Source organism: Triturus cristatus, chromosome 12 (assembly GCF_964204655.1).
Source record: "Triturus cristatus chromosome 12, aTriCri1.1, whole genome shotgun sequence".
Lineage (NCBI taxonomy): Eukaryota > Metazoa > Chordata > Amphibia > Caudata > Salamandridae > Triturus > Triturus cristatus.
Window position 1 is genome coordinate 723,455,926 of NC_140595.1, and position 23,897 is coordinate 723,479,822.

At 40.4% G+C, this 23,897-nt stretch overlaps 6 non-coding genes across 6 annotated transcripts; all 6 read left to right on the top strand.

The window, feature by feature from the left end:
- The first annotated feature begins 652 nt into the window (after positions 1–652).
- On the top strand, positions 653–734 carry TRNAS-CGA (transfer RNA serine (anticodon CGA)). The gene has a single exon. It is a non-coding gene; the product is annotated as a tRNA-Ser (tRNA).
- A 3,943-nt stretch (positions 735–4,677) lies between these two features.
- TRNAS-AGA (transfer RNA serine (anticodon AGA)) lies at positions 4,678–4,759 on the top strand. Its single transcript has one exon. It is a non-coding gene; the product is annotated as a tRNA-Ser (tRNA).
- A 3,941-nt stretch (positions 4,760–8,700) lies between these two features.
- On the top strand, positions 8,701–8,782 carry TRNAS-AGA (transfer RNA serine (anticodon AGA)). Its single transcript has one exon. It is a non-coding gene; the product is annotated as a tRNA-Ser (tRNA).
- A 3,881-nt stretch (positions 8,783–12,663) lies between these two features.
- Positions 12,664–12,745, top strand: TRNAS-CGA (transfer RNA serine (anticodon CGA)). Its single transcript has one exon. It is a non-coding gene; the product is annotated as a tRNA-Ser (tRNA).
- A 3,942-nt stretch (positions 12,746–16,687) lies between these two features.
- TRNAS-AGA (transfer RNA serine (anticodon AGA)) lies at positions 16,688–16,769 on the top strand. The gene has a single exon. It is a non-coding gene; the product is annotated as a tRNA-Ser (tRNA).
- A 3,881-nt stretch (positions 16,770–20,650) lies between these two features.
- TRNAS-CGA (transfer RNA serine (anticodon CGA)) lies at positions 20,651–20,732 on the top strand. Its single transcript has one exon. It is a non-coding gene; the product is annotated as a tRNA-Ser (tRNA).
- The last annotated feature ends 3,165 nt before the right edge of the window (positions 20,733–23,897 follow it).

The window sequence follows — 23,897 nt, forward strand, 5'->3', positions numbered from 1 at the left end:
TCTAACTTTAGCCTCTGCCAAACCTCTGGGGACTGGGGACTCTGTGCACACTGTACCTATTTGGGAACAGTATATACAGAGCCACTTTCTCACAGTAGTGATAAAGTGATTAGAGTCCTAAGGCCAACATAAAGATACAGCAAAACGTGAGGTGAAAAGCAAAAAGGTTGCTGGTAGGCCACCTTAAGGATGCCAGGTCTAACAAAAACTGAACTAAGGATAACATGAGTAAAACATCAGGTTTCTCTACTGCATTTGGTGAGACAAGTGGGCCTTCTTTTATCTTCCATTCAAGCAATCTTTGACAGACCCCTTTATTATAGAGCTTTTCAAGGATTAAAGATAAGGCACTTACAAAGGAGTCCCAAATACTCAGAGATGGTTGACTTCTGTAATATGGGTCGTAGACTAAAAGCAGCGCAAAAACAGAGTGCAACAGGGTCCAAACAACTTGAGTGCCACAAGAGAGTTTGAATGCAAGCGTATCCTTTTACAGATCCAGAGATATACTCATGCAATTTTTGTTTTTAGGACAGAACGTGCATGATGAAAAAAACATTGTTTTTAAAAAGCGCATTGCAGAATATCAGTACTTTGATGTGGGAAAACTTCAAAACTTTCAAACAAAATATTTGTAGGCAGCTTACAGCAAGTTGTTGTGGCCGAGTGGTTAAGGCGATGGACTCGAAATCCATTGGGGTGTCCCCGCGCAGGTTCGAATCCTGCCAACAACGAGAATCTTTTTATTATCGGCTACAATTTCAGAAGTTAACCTTTAGTATTTCTTCCATTTCAGTTTTATAAATAGGTGGCTTATTTTTGTGTCACTATTGCCTCTCCACATATTTGTTATCGCTACCTCTTTCATGTCTTTGCTACACCTCATTCCTACTTTAGCACTGGTGTAAACGCTTCAAATTATTATACCGTTGCTCTCTCATTCATACCTGCGCATGCACTTGAATTTTACTTTACCAATAAAAGACGCAAAGAGAGAAATAGAACAAAAGTGCTGGCTGGATTTGGCAAACACACTTCATAAAACTGCATTTTCTTTTTTATTCTCCCCCGTGTTACATGCTTAACCTCCCCATGTGTAATTTCTCTTAACCTGCTGTCCCAGGAAGAGAATTTCATCTACAGGCTCTTTCTGTGTTTTTTTCCCTAGTCTGTCTTTCCCATTTCTTAGCTGTGTAACTGTTCCTTTACGCGCTCTAGTTAAACGCCATCAATCTCATTTGAGCTCCTTGCTCCCGCTTCTGTTTTCTCCACCTCTCATACTGCCAGTTCTCTCTTTCTCTGTGGTTGGTGGCTACTTTCCTGAGCTTCCGAAGCCACGTGGTTCCTGCCTCTTGTTGTTAGACTTGAATTGGAAAAGGAACCATATTAACAAGCCTTTACCACTCACACACGGCGGAAGTTTATACTTTAATTCAGTGAGCTAAGAAAAGCGTGTTGTGGGTCCCCTACGAGCCATGGTGCTTGCTTCATCATGATTTGGCACCAGTCATTAGCCGCAGCTCTGCTAATGAGCCACTGAGGTCAGTTTCAATATTTACTCAAAAACATAACCATGCAGCCCACCCCTCAACTGTGTATTTATCTTGCTTTTCTGCTGTTCGTGTGATTAGCTGGGAGGAGCTCACGGCGACATCCTCCCTATAAAAGTGTAGATGGATCACTCTCTAACTCTTTCTTGCTTCACATACAAATGGCTTGAAAGGTGCAGGGAAGATGCAGGTCTAATAGACAGAATAGAAGGTCTGGGCCAGGTGGGTTTCTCTGCATTGGTGTCCCATCACAGGTCCGCAAGTGTAATGTGTGATCTTTGACTCCTGGCATTTCACAAGCAGGCGGCCAGGAAACGGTTTCAGCCTATCAACCACTGAGGAGACGCAGCCTCTGAATGAGGAATGAGGAAGCAATGAATACATCCAGCCTATCACAGGAACAGCCCTGAGTGTTCCGAATTATAAATTCTCCATGTCACTGTATGTCGTTGAGCCCAAGTAGCTCGCCGTGATCGTATAGTGGTTAGTACTCTGCGTTGTGGCCGCAGCAACCTCGGTTTGAATCCGAGTCACGGCATTGTGGTTGGCAATGTCACGGCAGTTGGGTGTTAATTTTACAGAATTAGCAAATGTACCAGTGGTTTTTGTAAAATGTCTATTAAAAAGAGATCCTTTCAAATATTTAAACCATCTAACAACAAATGATTTAAACTCGCATGATTATAAGCTGTAGCTATAATGTATTTACTTACATAAATTATCGTTCTTGAACCTATTGGGGGTGGAGGGGGAGCGGAGCTCACCCCCCAGGTGCAGTTGAGTGACCTGTGTTGTGGCTCTCAAGAGGGAAGGCACAAATTTTGCTGTCACCCAGCCCAATCCAGACGTGTATTGGGGCCAGGTTTCAGGCAAATAGAGCAGTAAGTGCAGAGAAATGTTCACTCTCTAAAAGTGGCATTTCTAAAATAGTAAAGTTAAATCCAAACTCACCAGTAAGTAGGATTTTCAATAAATAAATAAAGCTACTCCTCTCCGATATCGAATTACCAAATAAAAAGTATAGGGGAATACACAGAGCTAACCTATGAGAGGGGTAGACCTCACAGTAGTGAAAAACGAAATAGACTGTTTGGTACTTACAGGACACGCGAACCACCAAAGTACATATCTTATTTTTTACTTACATAGCATCATGCACCTAGGACTACCTAGGGCCTACCTTAGGTGTAAATTATATGTAATAAAAGGGGAGTTTAAGGCTTGGCAAGTAGGCTGGGACTCCCCTGGGAGACCCCTGAGTCTATGCCCAGAACCATAACTCTGCCAGTCGAGTACTTACCTAAAAGCCGATAACTCACTTTTCTTCCATAGGCTAACATTGAGTGGTTTCACTTGGAAATTCTTCTAAGTGGTGTGGAGTTTTGGAACTTTAAAATATTCATCTAAAATCAGACGAACAACGAATTCTGATTTACTCACCTGTTATCAGGAGAGACCTCAGTGCTGCATCTTGGAGCTCAGTACTGACCCTGAAAAGTAATTTTAACCGTACTTACCAGTAACTCGAATTTCCTTCCATGGGATATCATTGCCTGCTTTTTGCTGAAAATTTTCTAAGTGTCGATTTTTGAAACTTACAAATATTCTTTAAAAATCGTACCAACTGTGAAAACGTAATTGTTTACCTGTTTTAGATAGATGTCCCAGTACTGAGCCTAGGAGCCCAGCACTGGATTACAAAAGTAACGAGAACGTACTTTACCCTTAACTTGAATTTTCTTCCATAGGAGACCATTCACTGTATTTCTGTGAAATTTCATCTAAGTGTCGATTTTGCAAACATGTAAATATTCCTTAAAAATCGTCTGTATAACTTAAACGCAGTTTCTCAACTGCTTACAGGTGGTACAGTAGTGCTGGATCTAGGATCCAACACTGACCTAGAAAAAGTAACCATAACCCCACTTACCTGCTAAGTGAATTTCCTTCCATAGGATAACATTGGTAATTTGATCAGCAAAAGTTTCTAAGTGTCAACTTTTAAAATAGCAAAATATTGCTTAAAAATCACAACAGTAACTAAAACGAATTTACTCACTTGTTTCCAAGAACTGTCCCAGGACTGAATCTAGGATCCAGTCCTGGATTTAGAAAAGTAATCCTGAAAGTAATTAATTGCATATAACTTAAAATTCCCATTGAGCTCAATGTATTATTGTGATTCAAATTGTGTTGCCTATTGCAATAAACTGTAACTATGACCTTCAAAAGTCAATTGCCTATTGCAAAGTATTTAACTAAAGCATCTCATTCTGAGAAAGTATATTTTGATACCTATTGTTGGTTCTAAAATAAAACAACAATATCTTTTGTATGCAAACCAATGGCCTAGAGTTCAGTTCTTGAGTGTGTGAGACCATTTGCTGACTGAGTGTGTACAACAAATGTTTTACACTGTACTCTGATACTGCCTTACTGCTCGGCAAGCTACCACTTTAGAGAGTAAGGTTATATCTAACTTTAGCCTCTGCCAAACCTCTGGGGACTGGGGACTCTGTGCACACTGTACCTATTTGGGAACAGTATATACAGAGCCACTTTCTCACAGTAGTGATAAAGTGATTAGAGTCCTAAGGCCAACATAAAGATACAGCAAAACGTGAGGTGAAAAGCAAAAAGGTTGCTGGTAGGCCACCTTAAGGATGCCAGGTCTAACAAAAACTGAACTAAGGATAACATGAGTAAAACATCAGGTTTCTCTACTGCATTTGGTGAGACAAGTGGGCCTTCTTTTATCTTCCATTCAAGCAATCTTTGACAGACCCCTTTATTATAGAGCTTTTCAAGGATTAAAGATAAGGCACTTACAAAGGAGTCCCAAATACTCAGAGATGGTTGACTTCTGTAATATGGGTCGTAGACTAAAAGCAGCGCAAAAACAGAGTGCAACAGGGTCCAAAAACACTTGAGTGCCACAAGAGAGTTTGAATGCAAGCGTATCCTTTTACAGATCCAGAGATATACTCATGCAATTTTTGTTTTTAGGACAGAACGTGCATGATGAAAAAAACATTGTTTTTAAAAAGCGCATTGCAGAATATCAGTACTTTGATGTGGGAAAACTTCAAAACTTTCAAACAAAATATTTGTATGCAGCTTACAGCAAGTTGTTGTGGCTGAGTGGTTAAGGCGATGGACTAGAAATCCATTGGGGTATCCCCGCGCAGGTTCGAATCCTGCCAACAACGAGAATCTTTTTATTATCGGCTACAATTTCAGAAGTTAACCTTTAGTATTTCTTCCATTTCAGTTTTATAAATAGGTGGCTTATTTTTGTGTCACTATTGCCTCTCCACATATTTGTTATCGCTACCTCTTTCATGTCTTTGCTACACCTCATTCCTACTTTAGCACTGGTGTAAACGCTTCAAATTATTATACCGTTGCTCTCTCATTCATACCTGCGCATGCACTTGAAAGTTACTTTACCAATAAAAGACGCAAAGAGAGAAATAGAACAAAAGTGCTGGCTGGATTGGCAAACACACTTCATAAAACTGCATTTTCTTTTTTATTCTCCCCCGTGTTACATGCTTAACCTCCCCATGTGTAATTTCTCTTAACCTGCTGTCCCAGGAAGAGAATTTCATCTACAGGCTCTTTCTGTGTTTTTTTCCCTAGTCTGTCTTTCCCATTTCTTAGATGTGTAACTGTTCCTTTACGCGCTCTATTTAAACGCCATCAATCTCATTTGAGCTCCTTGCTCCCGCTTCTGTTTTCTCCACCTCTCATACTGCCAGTTCTCTCTTTCTCTGTGGTTGGTGGCTACTTTCCTGAGCTTCCGAAGCCACGTGGTTCCTGCCTCTTGTTGTCAGACTTGAATTGGAAAAGGAACCATATTAACAAGCCTTTACCACTCACACACGGCGGAAGTTTATACTTTAATTCAGTGAGCTAAGAAAAGCGTGTTGTGGGTCCCCTACGAGCCATGGTGCTTGCTTCATCATGATTTGGCACCAGTCATTAGCCGCAGCTCTGCTAATGAGCCACTGAGGTCAGTTTCAATATTTACTCAAAAACATAACCATGCAGCCCACCCCTCAACTGTGTATTTATCTTGCTTTTCTGCTGTTCGTGTGATTAGCTGGGAGGAGCTCACGGCGACATCCTCCCTATAAAAGTGTAGATGGATCACTCTCTAACTCTTTCTTGCTTCACATACAAATGGCTTGAAAGGTGCAGGGAAGATGCAGGTCTAATAGACAGAATAGAAGGTCTGTGCCAGGTGGGTTTCTCTGCATTGGTGTCCCATCACAGGTCCGCAAGTGTAATGTGTGATCTTTGACTCCTGGCATTTCACAAGCAGGCGGCCAGGAAACGGTTTCAGCCTATCAACCACTGAGGAGACGCAGCCTCTGAATGAGGAATGAGGAAGCAATGAATACATCCAGCCTATCACAGGAACAGCCCTGAGTGTTCCGAATTATAAATTCTCCATGTCACTGTATGTCGTTGAGCCCAAGTAGCTCGCCGTGATTGTATAGTGGTTAGTACTCTGCGTTGTGGCCGCAGCAACCTCGGTTCGAATTCGAGTCACGGCATTGTGGTTGGCAATGTCACGGCAGTTGGGTGTTAATTTTACAGAATTAGCAAATGTACCAGTGGTTTTTGTAAAACGTCTATTAAAAACAGATCCTTTCAAATATTTAAACCATCTAACAACAAATGATTTAAACTCGCATGATTATAAGCTGTAGCTATAATGTATTTACTTACATAAATTATCGTTCTTGAACCTATTGGGGGTGGAGGGGGAGCGGAGCTCACCCCCCAGGTGCAGTTGAGTGACCTGTGTTGTGGCTCTCTAGAGGGAAGGCACAAATTTTGCTGTCACCCAGCCCAATCCAGACGTGTATTGGGGCCAGGTTTCAGGCAAATAGAGCAGTAAGTGCAGAGAAATGTTCACTCTCTAAAAGTGGCATTTCTAAAATAGTAAAGTTAAATCCAAACTCACCAGTAAGTAGGATTTTCAATAAATAAATAAAGCTACTCCTCTCCGATATGGAATTACCAAATAAAAAGTATAGGGGAATACACAGAGCTAACCTATGAGAGGGGTAGACCTCACAGTAGTGTAAAATGAAATAGACTGTTTGGTACTTACAGGACACGCGAACCACCAACGTACATATCTTATTTTTTACTTACATAGCATCATGCACCTAGGACTACCTAGGGCCTACCTTAGGTGTAAATTATATGTAATAAAAGGGGAGTTTAAGGCTTGGCAAGTAGGCTGGGACTCCCCTGGGAGACTCCTGAGTCTATGCCCAGAACCATAACTCTGCCAGTCGAGTACTTACCTAAAAGCCGATAACTCACTTTTCTTCCATAGGCTAACATTGAGTGGTTTCACTTGGAAATTCTTCTAAGTGGTGTGAAGTTTTGGAACTTTAAAATATTCATCTAAAATCAGCCGAACAACAAATTCTGATTTACTCACCTGTTATCAGGAGAGACCTCAGTGCTGCATCTTGGAGCTCAGTACTGACCCTGAAAAGTAATTTTAACCGTACTTACCAGTAACTCGAATTTCCTTCCATGGGATATCATTGCCTGCTTTTTGCTGAAAATTTTCTAAGTGTCGATTTTTGAAACTTACAAATATTCTTTAAAAATCGTACCAACTGTGAAAACGTAATTGTTTACCTGTTTTAGATAGATGTCCCAGTACTGAGCCTAGGAGCCCAGCACTGGATTACAAAAGTAACGAGAACGTACTTTACCCGTAACTTGAATTTTCTTCCATAGGAAACCATTGACTGTTTTTCTGTGAAATTTCTTCTAAGTGTCGATTTTGCAAACATGTAAATATTCCTTAAAAATCGCCTGTATAACTTAAACGCAGTTTCTCAACTGCTTACAGGTGGTACAGTAGTGCTGGATCTAGGATCCAACACTGACCTAGAAAAAGTAACCATAACCCCACTTACCTGCTAAGTGAATTTCCTTTCATAGGATAACATTGGTAATTTGATCAGCAAAAGTTTCGAAGTGTCAACTTTTAAAATAGCAAAATATTGCTTAAAAATCACAACAGTAACTAAAACGAATTTACTCACTTGTTTCTAAGAACTGTCCCAGGACTGAATCTAGGATCCAGTCCTGGATTTAGAAAAGTAATCCTGAAAGTAATTAATTGCATATAACTTAAAATTCCCATTGAGCTCAATGTATTATTGTGATTCAAATTGTGTTGCCTATTGCAATAAACTGTAACTATGACCTGCAAAAGTCAATTGCCTATTGCAAAGTATTTAACTAAAGCATCTCATTCTGAGAAAGTATATTTTGATACCTATTGTTGGTTCTAAAATAAAACAACAATATCTTTTGTATGCAAACCAATGGCCTAGAGTTCAGTTCTTGAGTGTGTGAGACCATTTGCTGACTGAGTGTGTACAACAAATGTTTTACACTGTACTCTGATACTGCCTTACTGCTCGGCAAGCTACCACTTTAGAGAGTAAGGTTATATCTAACTTTAGCCTCTGCCAAACCTCTGGGGACTGGGGACTCTGTGCACACTGTACCTATTTGGGAACAGTATATACAGAGCCACTTTCTCACAGTAGTGATAAAGTGATTAGAGTCCTAAGGCCAACATAAAGATACAGCAAAACGTGAGGTGAAAAGCAAAAAGGTTGCTGGTAGGCCACCTTAAGGATGCCAGGTCTAACAAAAACTGAACTAAGGATAACATGAGTAAAACATCAGGTTTCTCTACTGCATTTGGTGAGACAAGTGGGCCTTCTTTTATCTTCCATTCAAGCAATCTTTGACAGACCCCTTTATTATAGAGCTTTTCAAGGATTAAAGATAAGGCACTTACAAAGGAGTCCCAAATACTCAGAGATGGTTGACTTCTGTAATATGGGTCGTAGACTAAAAGCAGCGCAAAATCAGAGTGCAACAGGGTCCAAAAAACTTGAGTGCCACAAGAGAGTTTGAATGCAAGCGTATCCTTTTACAGATCCAGAGATATACTCATGCAATTTTTGTTTTTAGGACAGAACGTGCATGATGAAAAAAACATTGTTTTTAAAAAGCGCATTGCAGAATATCAGTACTTTGATGTGGGAAAACTTCAAAACTTTCAAACAAAATATTTGTAGGCAGCTTACAGCAAGTTGTTGTGGCCGAGTGGTTAAGGCGATGGACTAGAAATCCATTGGGGTATCCCCGCGCAGGTTCGAATCCTGCCAACAACGAGAATCTTTTTATGATCGGCTACAATTTCAGAAGTTAACCTTTAGTATTTCTTCCATTTCAGTTTTATAAATAGGTGGCTTATTTTTGTGTCACTATTGCCTCTCCACATATTTGTTATCGCTACCTCTTTCATGTCTTTGCTACACCTCATTCCTACTTTAACACTGGTGTAAACGCTTCAAATTATTATACCGTTGCTCTCTCATTCATACCTGCGCATGCACTTGAAAGTTACTTTACCAATAAAAGACGCAAAGAGAGAAATAGAACAAAAGTGCTGGCTGGATTGGCAAACACACTTCATAAAACTGCATTTTCTTTTTTATTCTCCCCCGTGTTACATGCTTAACCTCCCCATGTGTAATTTCTCTTAACCTGCTGTCCCAGGAAGAGAATTTCATCTACAGGCTCTTTCTGTGTTTTTTTCCCTAGTCTGTCTTTCCCATTTCTTAGATGTGTAACTGTTCCTTTACGCGCTCTATTTAAACGCCATCAATCTCATTTGAGCTCCTTGCTCCCGCTTCTGTTTTCTCCACCTCTCATACTGCCAGTTCTCTCTTTCTCTGTGGTTGGTGGCTACTTTCCTGAGCTTCCGAAGCCACGTGGTTCATGCCTCTTGTTGTCAGACTTGAATTGGAAAAGGAACCATATTAACAAGCCTTTACCACTCACACACGGCGGAAGTTTATACTTTAATTCAGTGAGCTAAGAAAAGCGTGTTGTGGGTCCCCTACGAGCCATGGTGCTTGCTTCTTCATGATTTGGCACCAGTCATTAGCCGCAGCTCTGCTAATGAGCCACTGAGGTCAGTTTCAATATTTACTCAAAAACATAACCATGCAGCCCACCCCTCAACTGTGTATTTTTCTTGCTTTTCTGCTGTTCGTGTGATTAGCTGGGAGGAGCTCACGGCGACATCCTCCCTATAAAAGTGTAGATGGATCACTCTCTAACTCTTTCTTGCTTCACATACAAATGGCTTGAAAGGTGCAGGGAAGATGTAGGTCTAATAGACAGAATAGAAGGTCTGTGCCAGGTGGGTTTCTCTGCATTGTTGTCCCATCACAGGTCCGCAAGTGTAATGTGTGATCTTTGACTCCTGGCATTTCACAAGCAGGCGGCCAGGAAACGGTTTCAGCCTATCAACCACTGAGGAGACGCAGCCTCTGAATGAGGAATGAGGAAGCAATGAATACATCCAGCCTATCACAGGAACAGCCCTGAGTGTTCCGAATTATAAATTCTCCATGTCACTGTATGTCGTTGAGCCCAAGTAGCTCGCCGTGATCGTATAGTGGTTAGTACTCTGCGTTGTGGCCGCAGCAACCTTGGTTTGAATCCAAGTCACGGCATTGTGGTTGGCAATGTCACGGCAGTTGGGTGTTAAGTTTACAGAATTAGCAAATGTACCAGTGGTTTTTGTAAAACGTCTATTAAAAACAGATCCTTTCAAATATTTAAACCATCTAACAACAAATGATTTAAACTCGCATGATTATAAGCTGTAGCTATAATGTATTTACTTACATAAATTATCGTTCTTGAACCTATTGGGGGTGGAGGGGGAGCGGAGCTCACCCCCCAGGTGCAGTTGAGTGACCTGTGTTGTGGCTCTCTAGAGGGAAGGCACAAATTTTGCTGTCACCCAGCCCAATCCAGACGTGTATTGGGGCCAGGTTTCAGGCAAATAGAGCAGTAAGTGCAGAGAAATGTTCACTCTCTAAAAGTGGCATTTCTAAAATAGTAAAGTTAAATCCAACCTCACCAGTAAGTAGGATTTTCAATAAATAAATAAAGCTACTCCTCTCCGATATGGAATTACCAAATAAAAAGTATAGGGGAATACACAGAGCTAACCTATGAGAGGGGTAGACCTCACAGTAGTGAAAAATGAAATAGACTGTTTGGTACTTACAGGACACACGAACCACCAAAGTACATATCTTATTTTTTACTTACATAGCATCATGCACCTAGGACTACCTAGGGCCTACCTTAGGTGTAAATTATATGTAATAAAAGTGGAGTTTAAGGCTTGGCAAGTAGGCTGGGACTCCCCTGGGAGACCCCTGAGTCTATGCCCAGAACCATAACTCTGCCAGTCGAGTACTTACCTAAAAGCCGATAACTCACTTTTCTTCCATAGGCTAACATTGAGTGGTTTCACTTGGAAATTCTTCCAAGTGGTGTGGAGTTTTGGAACTTTAAAATATTCATCTAAAATCAGCCGAACAACGAATTCTGATTTACTCACCTGTTATCAGGAGAGACCTCAGTGCTGCATCTTGGAGCTCAGTACTGACCCTGAAAAGTAATTTTAACCGTACTTACCAGTAACTCGAATTTCCTTCCATGGGATATCATTGCCTGCTTTTTGCTGAAAATTTTCTAAGTGTCGATTTTTGAAACTTACAAATATTCTTTAAAAATCGTACCAACTGTGAAAACGTAATTGTTTACCTGTTTTAGATAGATGTCCCAGTACTGAGCCTAGGAGCCCAGCACTGGATTACAAAAGTAAGGAGAACGTACTTTACCCGTAACTTGAATTTTCTTCCATAGGAAACCATTGACTGTTTTTCTGTGAAATTTCTTCTAAGTGTCGATTTTGCAACAGGTGGTACAGTAGTGCTGGATCTAGGATCCAACACTGACCTAGAAAAAGTAACCATAACCCCACTTACCTGCTAAGTGAATTTCCTTCCATAGGATAACATTGGTAATTTGATCAGCAAAAGTTTCGAAGTGTCAACTTTTAAAATAGCAAAATAATGCTTAAAAATCACAACAGTAACTAAAACGAATTTACTCACTTGTTTCCAAGAACTGTCCCAGGACTGAATCTAGGATCCAGTCCTGGATTTAGAAAAGTAATCCTGAAAGTAATTAATTGCATATAACTTAAAATTCCCATTGAGCTCAATGTATTATTGTGATTCAAATTGTGTTGCCTATTGCAATAAACTGTAACTATGACCTGCAAAAGTCAATTGCCTATTGCAAAGTATTTAACTAAAGCATCTCATTCTGAGAAAGTATATTTTGATACCTATTGTTGGTTCTAAAATAAAACAACAATATCTTTTGTATGCAAACCAATGGCCTAGAGTTCAGTTCTTGAGTGTGTGAGACCATTTGCTGACTGAGTGTGTACAACAAATGTTTTACACTGTACTCTGATACTGCCTTACTGCTCGGTAAGCTACCACTTTAGAGAGTAAGGTTATATCTAACTTTAGCCTCTGCCAAACCTCTGGGGACTGGGGACTCTGTGCACACTGTACCTATTTGGGAACAGTATATACAGAGCCACTTTCTCACAGTAGTGATAAAGTGATTAGAGTCCTAAGGCCAACATAAAAATACAGCAAAACGTGAGGTGAAAAGCAAAAAGGTTGCTGGTAGGCCACCTTAAGGATGCCAGGTCTAACAAAAACTGAACTAAGGATAACATGAGTAAAACATCAGGTTTCTCTACTGCATTTGGTGAGACAAGTGGGCCTTCTTTTATCTTCCATTCAAGCAATCTTTGACAGACCCCTTTATTATAGAGCTTTTCAAGGATTAAAGATAAGGCACTTACAAAGGAGTCCCAAATACTCAGAGATGGTTGACTTCTGTAATATGGGTCGTAGACTAAAAGCAGCGCAAAAACAGAGTGCAACAGGGTCCAAAAAACTTGAGTGCCACAAGAGAGTTTGAATGCAAGCGTATCCTTTTACAGATCCAGAGATATACTCATGCAATTTTAGTTTTTAGGACAGAACGTGCATGATGAAAAAAACATTGTTTTTAAAAAGCGCATTGCAGAATATCAGTACTTTGATGTGGGAAAACTTCAAAACTTTCAAACAAAATATTTGTAGGCAGCTTACAGCAAGTTGTTGTGGCCGAGTGGTTAAGGCGATGGACTCGAAATCCATTGGGGTGTCCCCGCGCAGGTTCGAATCCTGCCAACAACGAGAATCTTTTTATTATCGGCTACAATTTCAGAAGTTAACCTTTAGTATTTCTTCCATTTCAGTTTTATAAATAGGTGGCTTATTTTTGTGTCACTATTGCCTCTCCACATATTTGTTATCGCTACCTCTTTCATGTCTTTGCTACACCTCATTCCTACTTTAGCACTGGTGTAAACGCTTCAAATTATTATACCGTTGCTCTCTCATTCATACCTGCGCATGCACTTGAATTTTACTTTACCAATAAAAGACGCAAAGAGAGAAATAGAACAAAAGTGCTGGCTGGATTTGGCAAACACACTTCATAAAACTGCATTTTCTTTTTTATTCTCCCCCGTGTTACATGCTTAACCTCCCCATGTGTAATTTCTCTTAGCCTGCTGTCCCAGGAAGAGAATTTCATCTACAGGCTCTTTCTGTGTTTTTTTCCCTAGTCTGTCTTTCCCATTTCTTAGCTGTGTAACTGTTCCTTTACGCGCTCTAGTTAAACGCCATCAATCTCATTTGAGCTCCTTGCTCCCGCTTCTGTTTTCTCCACCTCTCATACTGCCAGTTCTCTCTTTCTCTGTGGTTGGTGGCTACTTTCCTGAGCTTCCGAAGCCACGTGGTTCCTGCCTCTTGTTGTTAGACTTGAATTGGAAAAGGAACCATATTAACAAGCCTTTACCACTCACACACGGCGGAAGTTTATACTTTAATTCAGTGAGCTAAGAAAAGCGTGTTGTGGGTCCCCTACGAGCCATGGTGCTTGCTTCATCATGATTTGGCACCAGTCATTAGCCGCAGCTCTGCTAATGAGCCACTGAGGTCAGTTTCAATATTTACTCAAAAACATAACCATGCAGCCCACCCCTCAACTGTGTATTTATCTTGCTTTTCTGCTGTTCGTGTGATTAGCTGGGAGGAGCTCACGGCGACATCCTCCCTATAAAAGTGTAGATGGATCACTCTCTAACTCTTTCTTGCTTCACATACAAATGGCTTGAAAGGTGCAGGGAAGATGCAGGTCTAATAGACAGAATAGAAGGTCTGGGCCAGGTGGGTTTCTCTGCATTGGTGTCCCATCACAGGTCCGCAAGTGTAATGTGTGATCTTTGACTCCTGGCATTTCACAAGCAGGCGGCCAGGAAACGGTTTCAGCCTATCAACCACTGAGGAGACGCAGCCTCTGAATGAGGAATGAGGAAGCAATGAATACATCCAGCCTATCACAGGAACAGCCCTGAGTGTTCCGAATTATAAATTCTCCATGTCACTGTATGTCGTTGAGCTCAAGTAGCTCGCCGTGATCGTATAGTGGTTAGTACTCTGCGTTGTGGCTGCAGCAACCTCGGTTTGAATCCGAGTCACGGCATTGTGGTTGGCAATGTCACGGCAGTTGGGTGTTAATTTTACAGAATTAGCAAATGTACCAGTGGTTTTTGTAAAATGTCTATTAAAAAGAGATCCTTTCAAATATTTAAACCATCTAACAACAAATGATTTAAACTCGCATGATTATAAGCTGTAGCTATAATGTATTTACTTACATAAATTATCGTTCTTGAACCTATTGGGGGTGGAGGGGGAGCGGAGCTCACCCCCCAGGTGCAGTTGAGTGACCTGTGTTGTGGCTCTCTAGAGGGAAGGCACAAATTTTGCTGTCACCCAGCCCAATCCAGACGTGTATTGGGGCCAGGTTTCAGGCAAATAGAGCAGTAAGTGCAGAGAAATGTTCACTCTCTAAAAGTGGCATTTCTAAAATAGTAAAGTTAAATCCAAACTCACCAGTAAGTAGGATTTTCAATAAATAAATAAAGCTACTCCTCTCCGATATGGAATTACCAAATAAAAAGTATAGGGGAATACACAGAGCTAACCTATGAGAGGGGTAGACCTCACAGTAGTGTAAAATGAAATAGACTGTTTGGTACTTACAGGACACGCGAACCACCAACGTACATATCTTATTTTTTACTTACATAGCATCATGCACCTAGGACTACCTAGGGCCTACCTTAGGTGTAAATTATATGTAATAAAAGGGGAGTTTAAGGCTTGGCAAGTAGGCTGGGACTCCCCTGGGAGACTCCTGAGTCTATGCCCAGAACCATAACTCTGCCAGTCGAGTACTTACCTAAAAGCCGATAACTCACTTTTCTTCCATAGGCTAACATTGAGTGGTTTCACTTGGAAATTCTTCTAAGTGGTGTGAAGTTTTGGAACTTTAAAATATTCATCTAAAATCAGCCGAACAACAAATTCTGATTTACTCACCTGTTATCAGGAGAGACCTCAGTGCTGCATCTTGGAGCTCAGTACTGACCCTGAAAAGTAATTTTAACCGTACTTACCAGTAACTCGAATTTCCTTCCATGGGATATCATTGCCTGCTTTTTGCTGAAAATTTTCTAAGTGTCGATTTTTGAAACTTACAAATATTCTTTAAAAATCGTACCAACTGTGAAAACGTAATTGTTTACCTGTTTTAGATAGATGTCCCAGTACTGAGCCTAGGAGCCCAGCACTGGATTACAAAAGTAACGAGAACGTACTTTACCCGTAACTTGAATTTTCTTCCATAGGAAACCATTGACTGTTTTTCTGTGAAATTTCTTCTAAGTGTCGATTTTGCAAACATGTAAATATTCCTTAAAAATCGCCTGTATAACTTAAACGCAGTTTCTCAACTGCTTACAGGTGGTACAGTAGTGCTGGATCTAGGATCCAACACTGACCTAGAAAAAGTAACCATAACCCCACTTACCTGCTAAGTGAATTTCCTTCCATAGGATAACATTGGTAATTTGATCAGCAAAAGTTTCGAAGTGTCAACTTTTAAAATAGCAAAATATTGCTTAAAAATCACAACAGTAACTAAAACGAATTTACTCACTTGTTTCTAAGAACTGTCCCAGGACTGAATCTAGGATCCAGTCCTGGATTTAGAAAAGTAATCCTGAAAGTAATTAATTGCATATAACTTAAAATTCCCATTGAGCTCAATGTATTATTGTGATTCAAATTGTGTTGCCTATTGCAATAAACTGTAACTATGACCTGCAAAAGTCAATTGCCTATTGCAAAGTATTTAACTAAAGCATCTCATTCTGAGAAAGTATATTTTGATACCTATTGTTGGTTCTAAAATAAAACAACAATATCTTTTGTATGCAAACCAATGGCCTAGAGTTCAGTTCTTGAGTGTGTGAGACCATTTGCTGACTGAGTGTGTACAACAAATGTTTTACACTGTACTCTGATACTGCCTTACTGCTCGGCAAGCTACCACTTTAGAGAGTAAGGTTATATCTAACTTTAGCCTCTGCCAAACCTCTGGGGACTGGGGACTCTGTGCACACTGTACCTATTTGGGAACAGTATATACAGAGCCACTTTCTCACAGTAGTGATAAAGTGATTAGAGTCCTAAGGCCAACATAAAGATACAGCAAAACGTGAGGTGAAAAGCAAAAAGGTTGCTGGTAGGCCACCTTAAGGATGCCAGGTCTAACAAAAACTGAACTAAGGATAACATGAGTAAAACATCAGGTTTCTCTACTGCATTTGGTGAGACAAGTGGGCCTTCTTTTATCTTCCATTCAAGCAATCTTTGACAGACCCCTTTATTATAGAGCTTTTCAAGGATTAAAGATAAGGCACTTACAAAGGAGTCCCAAATACTCAGAGATGGTTGACTTCTGTAATATGGGTCGTAGACTAAAAGCAGCGCAAAATCAGAGTGCAACAGGGTCCAAAAAACTTGAGTGCCACAAGAGAGTTTGAATGCAAGCGTATCCTTTTACAGATCCAGAGATATACTCATGCAATTTTTGTTTTTAGGACAGAACGTGCATGATGAAAAAAACATTGTTTTTAAAAAGCGCATTGCAGAATATCAGTACTTTGATGTGGGAAAACTTCAAAACTTTCAAACAAAATATTTGTAGGCAGCTTACAGCAAGTTGTTGTGGCCGAGTGGTTAAGGCGATGGACTAGAAATCCATTGGGGTATCCCCGCGCAGGTTCGAATCCTGCCAACAACGAGAATCTTTTTAAGATCGGCTACAATTTCAGAAGTTAACCTTTAGTATTTCTTCCATTTCAGTTTTATAAATAGGTGGCTTATTTTTGTGTCACTATTGCCTCTCCACATATTTGTTATCGCTACCTCTTTCATGTCTTTGCTACACCTCATTCCTACTTTAACACTGGTGTAAACGCTTCAAATTATTATACCGTTGCTCTCTCATTCATACCTGCGCATGCACTTGAAAGTTACTTTACCAATAAAAGACGCAAAGAGAGAAATAGAACAAAAGTGCTGGCTGGATTGGCAAACACACTTCATAAAACTGCATTTTCTTTTTTATTCTCCCCCGTGTTACATGCTTAACCTCCCCATGTGTAATTTCTCTTAACCTGCTGTCCCAGGAAGAGAATTTCATCTACAGGCTCTTTCTGTGTTTTTTTCCCTAGTCTGTCTTTCCCATTTCTTAGATGTGTAACTGTTCCTTTACGCGCTCTATTTAAACGCCATCAATCTCATTTGAGCTCCTTGCTCCCGCTTCTGTTTTCTCCACCTCTCATACTGCCAGTTCTCTCTTTCTCTGTGGTTGGTGGCTACTTTCCTGAGCTTCCGAAGCCACGTGGTTCATGCCTCTTGTTGTCAGACTTGAATTGGAAAAGGAACCATATTAACAAGCCTTTACCACTCACACACGGCGGAAGTTTATACTTTAATTCAGTGAGCTAAGAAAAGCGTGTTGTGGGTCCCCTACGAGCCATGGTGCTTGCTTCTTCATGATTTGGCACCAGTCATTAGCCGCAGCTCTGCTAATGAGCCACTGAGGTCAGTTTCAATATTTACTCAAAAACATAACCATGCAGCCCACCCCTCAACTGTGTATTTTTCTTGCTTTTCTGCTGTTCGTGTGATTAGCTGGGAGGAGCTCACGGCGACATCCTCCCTATAAAAGTGTAGATGGATCACTCTCTAACTCTTTCTTGCTTCACATACAAATGGCTTGAAAGGTGCAGGGAAGATGTAGGTCTAATAGACAGAATAGAAGGTCTGTGCCAGGTGGGTTTCTCTGCATTGTTGTCCCATCACAGGTCCGCAAGTGTAATGTGTGATCTTTGACTCCTGGCATTTCACAAGCAGGCGGCCAGGAAACGGTTTCAGCCTATCAACCACTGAGGAGACGCAGCCTCTGAATGAGGAATGAGGAAGCAATGAATACATCCAGCCTATCACAGGAACAGCCCTGAGTGTTCCGAATTATAAATTCTCCATGTCACTGTATGTCGTTGAGCCCAAGTAGCTCGCCGTGATCGTATAGTGGTTAGTACTCTGCGTTGTGGCCGCAGCAACCTTGGTTTGAATCCAAGTCACGGCATTGTGGTTGGCAATGTCACGGCAGTTGGGTGTTAAGTTTACAGAATTAGCAAATGTACCAGTGGTTTTTGTAAAACGTCTATTAAAAACAGATCCTTTCAAATATTTAAACCATCTAACAACAAATGATTTAAACTCGCATGATTATAAGCTGTAGCTATAATGTATTTACTTACATAAATTATCGTTCTTGAACCTATTGGGGGTGGAGGGGGAGCGGAGCTCACCCCCCAGGTGCAGTTGAGTGACCTGTGTTGTGGCTCTCTAGAGGGAAGGCACAAATTTTGCTGTCACCCAGCCCAATCCAGACGTGTATTGGGGCCAGGTTTCAGGCAAATAGAGCAGTAAGTGCAGAGAAATGTTCACTCTCTAAAAGTGGCATTTCTAAAATAGTAAAGTTAAATCCAACCTCACCAGTAAGTAGGATTTTCAATAAATAAATAAAGCTACTCCTCTCCGATATGGAATTACCAAATAAAAAGTATAGGGGAATACACAGAGCTAACCTATGAGAGGGGTAGACCTCACAGTAGTGAAAAATGAAATAGACTGTTTGGTACTTACAGGACACACGAACCACCAAAGTACATATCTTATTTTTTACTTACATAGCATCATGCACCTAGGACTACCTAGGGCCTACCTTAGGTGTAAATTATATGTAATAAAAGTGGAGTTTAAGGCTTGGCAAGTAGGCTGGGACTCCCCTGGGAGACCCCTGAGTCTATGCCCAGAACCATAACTCTGCCAGTCGAGTACTTACCTAAAAGCCGATAACTCACTTTTCTTCCATAGGCTAACATTGAGTGGTTTCACTTGGAAATTCTTCCAAGTGGTGTGGAGTTTTGGAACTTTAAAATATTCATCTAAAATCAGCCGAACAACGAATTCTGATTTACTCACCTGTTATCAGGAGAGACCTCAGTGCTGCATCTTGGAGCTCAGTACTGACCCTGAAAAGTAATTTTAACCGTACTTACCAGTAACTCGAATTTCCTTCCATGGGATATCATTGCCTGCTTTTTGCTGAAAATTTTCTAAGTGTCGATTTTTGAAACTTACAAATATTCTTTAAAAATCGTACCAACTGTGAAAACGTAATTGTTTACCTGTTTTAGATAGATGTCCCAGTACTGAGCCTAGGAGCCCAGCACTGGATTACAAAAGTAAGGAGAACGTACTTTACCCGTAACTTGAATTTTCTTCCATAGGAAACCATTGACTGTTTTTCTGTGAAATTTCTTCTAAGTGTCGATTTTGCAACAGGTGGTACAGTAGTGCTGGATCTAGGATCCAACACTGACCTAGAAAAAGTAACCATAACCCCACTTACCTGCTAAGTGAATTTCCTTCCATAGGATAACATTGGTAATTTGATCAGCAAAAGTTTCGAAGTGTCAACTTTTAAAATAGCAAAATATTGCTTAAAAATCACAACAGTAACTAAAACGAATTTACTCACTTGTTTCCAAGAACTGTCCCAGGACTGAATCTAGGATCCAGTCCTGGATTTAGAAAAGTAATCCTGAAAGTAATTAATTGCATATAACTTAAAATTCCCATTGAGCTCAATGTATTATTGTGATTCAAATTGTGTTGCCTATTGCAATAAACTGTAACTATGACCTGCAAAAGTCAATTGCCTATTGCAAAGTATTTAACTAAAGCATCTCATTCTGAGAAAGTATATTTTGATACCTATTGTTGGTTCTAAAATAAAACAACAATATCTTTTGTATGCAAACCAATGGCCTAGAGTTCAGTTCTTGAGTGTGTGAGACCATTTGCTGACTGAGTGTGTACAACAAATGTTTTACACTGTACTCTGATACTGCCTTACTGCTCGGTAAGCTACCACTTTAGAGAGTAAGGTTATATCTAACTTTAGCCTCTGCCAAACCTCTGGGGACTGGGGACTCTGTGCACACTGTACCTATTTGGGAACAGTATATACAGAGCCACTTTCTCACAGTAGTGATAAAGTGATTAGAGTCCTAAGGCCAACATAAAAATACAGCAAAACGTGAGGTGAAAAGCAAAAAGGTTGCTGGTAGGCCACCTTAAGGATGCCAGGTCTAACAAAAACTGAACTAAGGATAACATGAGTAAAACATCAGGTTTCTCTACTGCATTTGGTGAGACAAGTGGGCCTTCTTTTATCTTCCATTCAAGCAATCTTTGACAGACCCCTTTATTATAGAGCTTTTCAAGGATTAAAGATAAGGCACTTACAAAGGAGTCCCAAATACTCAGAGATGGTTGACTTCTGTAATATGGGTCGTAGACTAAAAGCAGCGCAAAAACAGAGTGCAACAGGGTCCAAAAAACTTGAGTGCCACAAGAGAGTTTGAATGCAAGCGTATCCTTTTACAGATCCAGAGATATACTCATGCAATTTTAGTTTTTAGGACAGAACGTGCATGATGAAAAAAACATTGTTTTTAAAAAGCGCATTGCAGAATATCAGTACTTTGATGTGGGAAAACTTCAAAACTTTCAAACAAAATATTTGTAGGCAGCTTACAGCAAGTTGTTGTGGCCGAGTGGTTAAGGCGATGGACTCGAAATCCATTGGGGTGTCCCCGCGCAGGTTCGAATCCTGCCAACAACGAGAATCTTTTTATTATCGGCTACAATTTCAGAAGTTAACCTTTAGTATTTCTTCCATTTCAGTTTTATAAATAGGTGGCTTATTTTTGTGTCACTATTGCCTCTCCACATATTTGTTATCGCTACCTCTTTCATGTCTTTGCTACACCTCATTCCTACTTTAGCACTGGTGTAAACGCTTCAAATTATTATACCGTTGCTCTCTCATTCATACCTGCGCATGCACTTGAATTTTACTTTACCAATAAAAGACGCAAAGAGAGAAATAGAACAAAAGTGCTGGCTGGATTTGGCAAACACACTTCATAAAACTGCATTTTCTTTTTTATTCTCCCCCGTGTTACATGCTTAACCTCCCCATGTGTAATTTCTCTTAGCCTGCTGTCCCAGGAAGAGAATTTCATCTACAGGCTCTTTCTGTGTTTTTTTCCCTAGTCTGTCTTTCCCATTTCTTAGCTGTGTAACTGTTCCTTTACGCGCTCTAGTTAAACGCCATCAATCTCATTTGAGCTCCTTGCTCCCGCTTCTGTTTTCTCCACCTCTCATACTGCCAGTTCTCTCTTTCTCTGTGGTTGGTGGCTACTTTCCTGAGCTTCCGAAGCCACGTGGTTCCTGCCTCTTGTTGTTAGACTTGAATTGGAAAAGGAACCATATTAACAAGCCTTTACCACTCACACACGGCGGAAGTTTATACTTTAATTCAGTGAGCTAAGAAAAGCGTGTTGTGGGTCCCCTACGAGCCATGGTGCTTGCTTCATCATGATTTGGCACCAGTCATTAGCCGCAGCTCTGCTAATGAGCCACTGAGGTCAGTTTCAATATTTACTCAAAAACATAACCATGCAGCCCACCCCTCAACTGTGTATTTATCTTGCTTTTCTGCTGTTCGTGTGATTAGCTGGGAGGAGCTCACGGCGACATCCTCCCTATAAAAGTGTAGATGGATCACTCTCTAACTCTTTCTTGCTTCACATACAAATGGCTTGAAAGGTGCAGGGAAGATGCAGGTCTAATAGACAGAATAGAAGGTCTGGGCCAGGTGGGTTTCTCTGCATTGGTGTCCCATCACAGGTCCGCAAGTGTAATGTGTGATCTTTGACTCCTGGCATTTCACAAGCAGGCGGCCAGGAAACGGTTTCAGCCTATCAACCACTGAGGAGACGCAGCCTCTGAATGAGGAATGAGGAAGCAATGAATACATCCAGCCTATCACAGGAACAGCCCTGAGTGTTCCGAATTATAAATTCTCCATGTCACTGTATGTCGTTGAGCTCAAGTAGCTCGCCGTGATCGTATAGTGGTTAGTACTCTGCGTTGTGGCTGCAGCAACCTCGGTTTGAATCCGAGTCACGGCATTGTGGTTGGCAATGTCACGGCAGTTGGGTGTTAATTTTACAGAATTAGCAAATGTACCAGTGGTTTTTGTAAAATGTCTATTAAAAAGAGATCCTTTCAAATATTTAAACCATCTAACAACAAATGATTTAAACTCGCATGATTATAAGCTGTAGCTATAATGTATTTACTTACATAAATTATCGTTCTTGAACCTATTGGGGGTGGAGGGGGAGCGGAGCTCACCCCCCAGGTGCAGTTGAGTGACCTGTGTTGTGGCTCTCTAGAGGGAAGGCACAAATTTTGCTGTCACCCAGCCCAATCCAGACGTGTATTGGGGCCAGGTTTCAGGCAAATAGAGCAGTAAGTGCAGAGAAATGTTCACTCTCTAAAAGTGGCATTTCTAAAATAGTAAAGTTAAATCCAAACTCACCAGTAAGTAGGATTTTCAATAAATAAATAAAGCTACTCCTCTCCGATATGGAATTACCAAATAAAAAGTATAGGGGAATACACAGAGCTAACCTATGAGAGGGGTAGACCTCACAGTAGTGTAAAATGAAATAGACTGTTTGGTACTTACAGGACACGCGAACCACCAACGTACATATCTTATTTTTTACTTACATAGCATCATGCACCTAGGACTACCTAGGGCCTACCTTAGGTGTAAATTATATGTAATAAAAGGGGAGTTTAAGGCTTGGCAAGTAGGCTGGGACTCCCCTGGGAGACTCCTGAGTCTATGCCCAGAACCATAACTCTGCCAGTCGAGTACTTACCTAAAAGCCGATAACTCACTTTTCTTCCATAGGCTAACATTGAGTGGTTTCACTTGGAAATTCTTCTAAGTGGTGTGAAGTTTTGGAACTTTAAAATATTCATCTAAAATCAGCCGAACAACAAATTCTGATTTACTCACCTGTTATCAGGAGAGACCTCAGTGCTGCATCTTGGAGCTCAGTACTGACCCTGAAAAGTAATTTTAACCGTACTTACCAGTAACTCGAATTTCCTTCCATGGGATATCATTGCCTGCTTTTTGCTGAAAATTTTCTAAGTGTCGATTTTTGAAACTTACAAATATTCTTTAAAAATCGTACCAACTGTGAAAACGTAATTGTTTACCTGTTTTAGATAGATGTCCCAGTACTGAGCCTAGGAGCCCAGCACTGGATTACAAAAGTAACGAGAACGTACTTTACCCGTAACTTGAATTTTCTTCCATAGGAAACCATTGACTGTTTTTCTGTGAAATTTCTTCTAAGTGTCGATTTTGCAAACATGTAAATATTCCTTAAAAATCGCCTGTATAACTTAAACGCAGTTTCTCAACTGCTTACAGGTGGTACAGTAGTGCTGGATCTAGGATCCAACACTGACCTAGAAAAAGTAACCATAACCCCACTTACCTGCTAAGTGAATTTCCTTCCATAGGATAACATTGGTAATTTGATCAGCAAAAGTTTCGAAGTGTCAACTTTTAAAATAGCAAAATATTGCTTAAAAATCACAACAGTAACTAAAACGAATTTACTCACTTGTTTCTAAGAACTGTCCCAGGACTGAATCTAGGATCCAGTCCTGGATTTAGAAAAGTAATCCTGAAAGTAATTAATTGCATATAACTTAAAATTCCCATTGAGCTCAATGTATTATTGTGATTCAAATTGTGTTGCCTATTGCAATAAACTGTAACTATGACCTGCAAAAGTCAATTGCCTATTGCAAAGTATTTAACTAAAGCATCTCATTCTGAGAAAGTATATTTTGATACCTATTGTTGGTTCTAAAATAAAACAACAATATCTTTTGTATGCAAACCAATGGC